General features: G+C 44.8%; 1 long non-coding RNA gene across 1 annotated transcript; it reads left to right on the top strand.

Annotated features, from left to right (window-relative positions):
* The first annotated feature begins 304 nt into the window (after positions 1-304).
* On the top strand, positions 305-5,849 carry LOC133061511 (uncharacterized). The gene is made up of 3 exons (XR_009694007.1): positions 305-455; positions 2,085-2,262; positions 5,774-5,849. It is a non-coding gene; the product is annotated as an uncharacterized LOC133061511 (long non-coding RNA).
* Positions 5,850-6,470: the final 621 nt, after the last annotated feature.

Raw genomic sequence — 6,470 nt, 5'->3', positions numbered from 1 at the left:
ACTGAGGCCACAGGTGAACCCCTCATAGAGACTCCCCAAACGCCCTCGGATGCGCGGCCGGCCTGGCTGCAGCCAACACCACACCGGTGAGGAGAGCCCACAGAACCCGCAGGGCTTCCGTGTGGCGCGGGTTTGGCCTCACGCTTGTCTGACCAGCGCCCTCTGCTGCCCTCTAGTGATCCTTAGCGGAAACGCACACCCCAAAGCTCCCTAAAGGACCGCAGGAAGACAATCAAGTTCCGGGTAAGAGGTGACCCGGAAGTGGAGCTGCAGTCGCCCCCTCCCTGAAGGTCGCTGTGGCGAGAGGCGCAGTGATACAGACGCAGAAGGCCGACGGGTTCCGCTTGTGCACATCCTTTCCGACCCCGCTCCCCTCTATTCCCGACAGCTGGCGGTTCTGACCAACAGCACGGCGACTCCAGGCCCGGCAACACGTGCCCCGATGCACCTCGGAGGTGACAGCCAGGGGGCGGGAGCGGCCTTCCCAAGACTTTGACGCCAGCCCTCAAGGGACCACGACAGCCGTGGGTGGGCTGGCTGACCCCGCACTCACCCTGGCCCGCCTGTGCTCTTTCCCCTGAGCCACCACCCCCGCCCCAACTCCTCTCCAGCTTTACTGCCCTAGCCCTTGTCCAGTTCTTGTCAGTTCAGTCGCTCAGTCGTGTCCGACTCTTTGCGACCCCAGGGACTGCAGCACGCCAGGCCTCTGTCCATCACCAACTCCCGGAGTTTACTCAAACTCATGTCCATGGAGTCGGTTTTGCCATCCAACCATCTCATGCTCTGTGGTCCTCTTCTCCTCCCGCTTTCAATTTTCCCCGGCATCAGTGTCTTTTCAAATGAGTCAGTTCTTCACATCAGGTGGCCAAAGTATTGGAGTTTCAGCTTCAGCATCAGTTCTTCCAATGAATAGACAGGACTGACTTCCTTTAGGATGGGCTGGTTGGATCTCCTTGCAGTCCAAGGGACTCTGAAGAGTCTTCTCCAACACCACAGTTCAAAAGAATCAATTTTTCAGTGCTCAGCTTTCTTTATGATACAACTCTCACATCCATACATGACTACTGGAAAAACCATAGCTTTGACTAGGCAGACCTTTGTTGGCAAAGTAATGTCTCTGCTTTTTAATAAGCTGTCTAGGTTGGTCATAGCTTTTCTTCCAAGGAGCAAGTATCTTTTAATTTCATGGCTTCAGTCACCATCTGCAGTGATTTTGGAGCCCAAGAAAATAAAATCTGTTTCCGTTGTTTCTCCATTTATTTGCCATGAAGTGATGGGACTGGATACCATGATCTTAGTTTTTTGAATGTTGAGTTTTAAACCAGCTTTTTCACTCTCTTCCTTCACTTTCATTAAGAGACTCTTCAGTTCTTCTTCGCTTTCTGCCATAAGGGTGGTGTCATCTGCATATCTGAGGTTATTGATATTTCTCCCGGCAGTCTTGATTTCAGCTTGTGCTTTATCCAGCCCAGTGTTTCTCATGATGTACTCTGTGTATAAGTTAAATAAGCAGGGTGACAATATACAGACTTGACGTACTCCTTTCCCAATTTGGAACCAGTCCATTGTTCCATGTCCGGTTCTAACTGTTGCTTCTTGAACTGCATACAGATTTCTCAGGAGGCAGGTAAGGTGGTCTGGTCTTCTCATCTCTTGAAGGCTTGTCAACAGTTTGTTGTGATCCACACAATCAAAGGCTTTGGCATAGTCAATAAAGCAGAAATAGATGTTTTTTTGGAACTCTCTTGAGTTTTGGATGCTCCAACAGATATTGGCAATTTGATCCCTTCTTCCTCTGCCTTTTCTAAATCCAACTTGAACATCTGGAAATTCTCAGTTCCATATACTCAGAGTGGTTCTGCTTCCCTGAATGAACTCCACTGAAACACTCCCTCTGTGATAATGAGTGCCTGCTCAGTCACTTAGGCATATCCAACTCTTTTGCTAACACATGGACTCTAGCCCGCCAGGCTCCTCTGTCCATGGGATTTCCCAGGCAAGAATACTGGAGTGGGTTGCCATCTCCCTCTCCAGGAGATCTTCCTGATCAAGGGGTCAAACCTGCATCTCCTGTGTCCCCATAGGCAGACAGATTCTTTACGACTGAGCCATCTGGGAAGCCTCTCTGCAATAATCTATAATAGCCAAGTGAGTACCCTGTGCCCTGCCTGCTTCCCTGGATAAATCAGCACCAAACACAAATCTCAGGAGCCTTCAGCTCATTGGTGGAATCTAATTCACATTTGCGTTCTTGCAAATAAGGTAAGTGGAAAGTGTATGGTGTTTCTTTTGTTTTTAAGTATTAAAAGGTGGAGGTGATATTTGTCAGTGACATGATTGAAACAGATGGTATCATTAATCTGGGTAGTTTGATGAGAATTTATGATGTGGGTAAGGTTTAGGGCAGGCTTCTCTGGTGGCTCAATGGTAAAGAATCCAGCTGCCAATGGAGGAGAAACAGGTTCGATCCTGGGTGAGGAAGATCCCCTGGAGGGAGAAATAGCAACCCACTCCAGTATTCTTGCCTGGGAACCTATTGACTAAATAACAACAACAGCAAGGTTTAGGGCAAGTGGAGAGCTGTTGCAATCCCAAAGCCTGAGGAGTAAGGAGAGGGAACAGATAATAAAACCAGAGAAGGGTGAGGAGGGTGCGTTTGATAGAAGCCTTAAATATTAGAGTACATTTAGAAAGTCTAACATTTTGCAGAAGTAATTTCTTCAATACTCTTTCCACTCTCCCTACAACCCCCCTTCCTTCTTTCTCTTACCTAAAGTAATTACTTCCGTGAGCTTTTTTCTCATGTCATGTCAACTCTGATTTCTCTTACCCTTCCAGGAGGCTAGCCTAAAAAAATTCAGATTGCTGTAATCCATTGTTCTCAAATATCTCAGAAAATTTTTATGTAAATTTACTCATAAAATTATTCTGTCATCTGTATTTATTTTTTTATTTTGCAGTTGGCACTTTTACTTTTCTTAAGAGTTTTCATGGAGCTTATTTTCCTCCACCAATATTCTTATTCCTCATAGTCTCAAAGACCTAGGACTGTATGCTTTTACATAAGTCTACAAGGATTTCCCTGGTGTCCAGTGTTTAATACTTTGCATTTCCACTGAAGGGGACATGGGTTAGATCCCTGGTTGGGGAACTAAGCTCCCCTATGGTGGATTCTGTGCAGCCAAAAAAGAAAAAAAAGAAAAACCACCAAAAAGCATAATTAAAAAGAAATAGTTCTACCAGTTTCTTCATTTTCACTTTAAAGGCTCTAAAGAGCCCTTGTGAAGATTTTAGGGGTTCTGGAATAATTTTAAGGAGAATTAAAAAAAAAAAACAAAACAAGTTATTCTTTAGCAGTTTTATTTTTTTTATTTTTTATTTTTTTTCTTTAGCAGTTTTAGATTCTTAAAGACCTTAGTGGATTTTTCTAAATGAGAAGCTTCAAAGTAATTTGATTGTTTTCTTTCTCTCTATGAGCTTTCTTGACAGCCTGACCAGAGAGAAGCTGAAAATTTCAGATGAGTCTCTTGGAAGTACTTTAGGAAGCTACCCTTGAATCTGCTTCTTTCTCTTCTACTTAATATAGTTTTATCCCCCACTCTGGGCTAATGTTAGTTGCTCAGTCATGTCTGACTCTTTGCGACCCCATGGACTACAGCCTGCCAGGCTCCTCAGTCTGTGGGATTCTCCGGGCAAGAATACTGGAGTGGGTAGCCATTCCCTTCTCCAGGAAATCTTCCCAACCCAGTGATCGAACCCATGTCCTGCTTTGCAGGCAAGCTCCCTACCTTCTGAGCCACAAAAGGGTTTTTAATGAAGATTTTTTTTTCCTGCCTCCTGGTACCCTAATTTAAAAATGAAGGTGAATTTCTTAAACATGAAAATTTTCTGGAGCTTATTTCTTCTTGGCTTTAACAGTCTCTGACTTCTTGTAAGAAATATGCTTCAGCAAAGCTTAAAGGGACTGGGGAATTAATTATTGAGAAAATTTTGCATGAAGTTGTAGCCTTGCTTTCTGCTTCAAATACCCAGTTCTTCCTGAACTCCTCAGGACATGCGATGGTCTTCTCTCATGAAGAATGACATCATGCCGTAAATGTTGACTCAAGTCAGTGCTGCCTCCCTATTGTGAAACTGAGGGGTAGATGAAAGAATGTGGTTTTTAGAGTCGGAATACAGAGCTCAAGTTTTGTGTCACCTAATAACTGTGTATTTGTTATCGATTTGCCTGGTCTTCTTCAACCACATTTCCTTTATCTGCTAAAGAAGGAACCATGTCTACTACCAGTCTACTACTAAGAATTTGAGAAAATTAAATTTTATAGCTTACGTAACAGTGTCAAACATGACTGAGCACATGGGGGGGCATTCAGAGGAGAAACTACCAAGTCTAGATATCTAAAAACTGACCAGGGGGGTGGCTGTTAATTGGTAGGAATGAAAAATATCAAACAAGCCCCACTCACTGATTACCCTTGCATGCATGCTAAGTCGCTTTGGTCATGTCCCACTCTGTGCGACCCCATAGATGGCAGCCCACCAGGCTCCTCTGTCCCTGGGATTCTCCAGGCAGGAATACTGGAGTGGGTTGCCATTTCCTTCTCCAATGCACGCATGCATGCTAAGTCGCTTCGGTCATGTCCCACTCTGTGCGACCCCATAGATGGCAGCCCACCAGGCTCCTCTGTCCACAGGATTCTCCAAGCAAGAACACTGGAGTGGGTTGCCATATCCTTCTCCACATTGATTACCCTTGACTATGCCTTAGTGGGCTTCCCAGGTGGCGCTAGTGGTAAAGAACCTACCTGTCAATTCAGGAGACCTAAGACATGTGGGTTCAATCCCTGGGTCAGGAAGATCCTCTAGAGGAGGGCATGGCAACTCACTCCAGTATTCTTGGTTGGAGAATCCCATGGACAGAAGAGCCTGGCGGGCTACAGTCCACGGAGTTGCAAAGAGTTGGACACAACTGAACACAAGACAAGACAAACACACTTTGACTGTCTCTTCTTAAGAACTGTCCAACCATTAACAAAAAGACATGCCATAGCTTGGAAGAAAATATTTGTAAAACACAAGTCTGATAAAGGACTACTGCCCAAAATTTGCAGAGAACTTGTTACCAAGCAAGAACTTGTTCCCTGTTATGTACAGAAGCCAATTCTATGGCACTACCTTTTCAGAAAAAAAAAAGCTTTATTGGTTGATTGGCATTGCAAGGAGACAGGGAGCTCTCAAATCTGTGTCTGATCCAGGATTCAGGGTGAAATTTAACGAGTGATGGGGAATAGATTGGTATGTGGAAAAGCTGGCAGGGTGGGTTTCAGTTGAAGGACTTTGGAACCTGGCCATTTATAGCAAGATCCTGTAAAGGGGCTTCAATACGGAGTCTCCCTGGACAGAGGGCCCTTCCCTTGTGACAGGTCTCCAGTGTCCAGATTCTGGTCATGGCCTGGTCATTTGGTTTTATTTCAGAGGTTGAGGGGAAGAAATTTTGGTTCCAGTGTTATTGAGGCCAAAATTTTCTCCTCTGTGCATGCTTCAGCTGCATGACCTGTGGTTTCTGTTCTGTCATCTCTGAAAAACAATTAAGTATCTTGTCATTGATAGAGCAGATCCAGTTTGGGCTGGTCCTGAGGTTACAAACTCTTACAGTTCAGTGAGAAGGCAAACAACTCATTTTAAAAGTGGACAAAAGATATGAACAGGTAATTTGTATTAATCATTAAAATTTTTAAAATTTTCCTTTATGTTGTTTTGACATGTTACGAAGCCTGCTTTCTGAGGAGAGACTGCCCCTCCCAGGGATAACCAGTTCTTAGAGACAACAAAGACTGGACTGGAAGCACACCCTTCACAGGCAAGCCAACCAGTCCCAAATCTATATACCCAGCCACCTCTGTCTTATTCTCACATATCAGACCAGTATTCACCCACCTTGAATCATCCCAGGGCCAGGTACCATCCGCTGAAGACCCATATCCCCCTGGAATCACTCAAGACTATCTACTCCTCAACTTTTCTTTGCCCCCAGGAGCGCCAGTAAAGCTGCTTCCTCTTCCCTACTCACAAATGGAGGGGAGGGAAAAGGGGTAGATTTCGTAGGCAGCCCCAGCGCTGTTCTTCGGGAAAACTTGAAATGTGTGTGTGTGTATGGATTCCTCAGCACCCTTTCTGTGCCGCCCCCAAATTTCCCAAGGCATCTCACCTTCCCCCGTCCTCTTGGTTTCCCTGCAGGACCCAAGTGCCCCTCTCCATTCTCTAGGGCAGTGGTCTTCATTTTTGTTCACTTATCCTTTAAAATAAGTAAGAAAATCTGTGTACCATACTGCTCATTAAAAAAACACAAAACTTTGTATTTAATTAAGTGTAGCAGATTAAAAATGTTGTGATAGTTTTAGGTGAACAGAAAAGGGACTCAGCCATACATATATGTATATATACACACACGTATCCATTCTCCCTCAAAC

Source organism: Dama dama, chromosome 9 (genome assembly GCF_033118175.1).
Source record: "Dama dama isolate Ldn47 chromosome 9, ASM3311817v1, whole genome shotgun sequence".
Classification (NCBI taxonomy): Eukaryota; Metazoa; Chordata; class Mammalia; order Artiodactyla; family Cervidae; genus Dama; species Dama dama.
Note: the sequence above shows the minus strand (reverse complement) of the source record. Positions and strands in the feature narration are given on the sequence as shown.